Source organism: Berghia stephanieae, chromosome 14 (assembly GCF_034508935.2).
Source record: "Berghia stephanieae isolate SIO BIC M18660-M18661 chromosome 14, UCSD_Bste_1.3, whole genome shotgun sequence".
Lineage (NCBI taxonomy): Eukaryota > Metazoa > Mollusca > Gastropoda > Nudibranchia > Aeolidiidae > Berghia > Berghia stephanieae.
The window spans coordinates 25087895-25090394 of NC_088373.1; positions in this window are offsets into that span (position 1 = coordinate 25087895).

Sequence of the window (2500 nt, forward strand, 5' to 3'; positions counted from 1 at the left end):
TTCAACTATGGGTCGCTTGGACCGTGGACATTTAGTAACCAGTCTTCTGGCGGTCTAACAGTGAATAGGTTACATATTGAATCATAATGTGCGGCTATGTGGTCTTGTGGTATGACACTCGCTTTCGGATCGTAAGATTCTGGGTTCGAGCCTCGCTCGGCGCATAGTTGAATCCTTGGAGAAGGCTCTTTACTCGCATTCTCTCACCGTACTCAGGTGTAAAATGAATACCTTGTTGTTAACAACGATATCCTAAATGTTAAATGTTGCTGTTGGCCAGGGACCCCCTGTAAAGCACTTTGAGCACATTAAGTGGATATTGCCCTATATGAAATCTCAATAATGTACATAATTATTTTAGTAGTAGGATGTATAGGCAGATTCTTAACGGGGCGGAAAAGATCGAGGATGGATGTTCTTTATTCACAAATAGCATTTTTTTGGGTTAGAAAATAGTAATGCCATCACTCTGAAACCAGAGGGTCAGTTGTACAAGGCATGTATCCAGTCACCTGTAGGATAGGTTTCATCATGTACCCAATGTGGGTTAGAACCCGAAGCCGCAGAGTATCTGTTTTGTGACGAAGCTTCCGGGCGGATTCGCGACGGTGCACGGATGTGGTAGGGACTTTGCTGATTGGGTCGATTGTCATAACATAATAGTGTGAGCACCATAAGAAGCTGCTGATCAATGTAGGAAAGTGACATCACACAATTGTTCTCTATTGCTGGCTAATTCACTTTGGCAGTTATAGGTTATTGACCACGCATTGACCTCAGAGGATTTTTTTGTGATGACAAGCTCTAGATAAAAGAAAATGTTTGAAATCACTTGAACAATAAAGGGGAATAACCACAGGTGTCCATTTACAGAGGGTGTAACTAAAACTGTGATGGCTTCAACAGCCGATGTCTTTCCATCATTACGGGAGAGGACTACAGAGAAACCGCAAAACGCCCCGAATTCGACCTGGTAGCTACATTGATGAGACACAGGCTCCCTTTTGCGGGGCATATCTTACGCATGGACGCAGACTGCCTCCTGCGTCGAATTTTATTACCTACTTGAAGAGCTCGACAACTAGACCAGCAGGCACTCTACTACATGGGCTGGATTCTATGCCCATTGACGAAGTTGTGACTCTAGCCAAGAACAGACGTGCTTGGTGGATATGTGGATTTTGATCGCTCCCATTGATTTAACGAGCGGAAAGCCCCCCCCCCCCCACACACACACATACACACACACACACACGCACACACACTTTTTTAATGCATCTCCCTTATTACTCTATTTGAAGTATGACTCTGTTGGATATATGTATGGCTTTGCATTCGACACCCACAACCCGGTGCCTTGGTTGTGAATTGAATGGGAGCGATCTACTCGTATATACATGCTTTCGTCCAACCAGGTCATCAATCACATGATTTGTTGCTGTCCAACGATTGGATACTTCTTCACAAAGGTCAACACGCTGCTTTGTCTACAAATGTTATAAACGTATCCATGTGTCAAGCTGAATCAAATGATCAGTCGTGATGTTAGATATTTCAAAAACTGTGAACACTGTTCACTATGTGGGTCACTTTGAGCACTTATTCCAATGTGACCAATGACCTCGGGCACATAGAAAGGTAATATCGATCAAGCCCGTTGAACTTGAGAGAAACGATTCACTAACAAACTGAGCAGGAAGTTGTTGCGTTGCCATGATGTGGGAGGGGATGAGACGGAAGTCGTGACTAGGCTTGTGATGAGTGATAGGAGTGGTGTTTTGAGTAGTAGTAGTAGTAGTAGTAGTAGTAGTAGTAGTAGTAGTAGTAGTAGTAGTAGTAGTAGTAGTAGTAGTAGTAGTAATAGTAGTAGTTGTTGTAGTAGTAGGCTTCGCAGTCTGAATGACGCTTGCTGAGAATTGTGTGATTCAGTCATGGTTGATGAATATAGCTGATCCATTTGTTAATTGTTTCCATTGGTCACGGTCCTGGCCCGAGTTTTGAGGCTGTCAAAATTTTGTTGTGACTTTAGTACGGAGGGCACTGCAGTATTTCTTAGTTCTTCAGGGATTAATTCGGCCTCATCTGAATCCAGAAATTTCTGATATATGAAGAGAGATCCTGGTTCATGGTAGTTACTATTGATGTTGGTCGTCTCCCTACATATTTGCTGCCATGAAGGTGTTTTGAGTACATTGACTTAATTACATTGGCTTTTTTATCTCTTTAATTTTCAAAAAATCAATATTATGGCGACACGATAAATGTGTGTATTGATTCGATGTTATCTTCTCAACGTAACGGTTTATTCCAGTATTTCTGAATTATCATCATCGTCGTCGTCGTCGTCGTCGTCATCATCATCATCATCATCACCTTCATCATCATCATTATCATCATCATCATCATCCTCACCACCACCTTCACCAGCACCAGCACCATCAGCACCATAACCACAACCACCACCATCATTATCGTAATCATAATCATCATCATCATCATC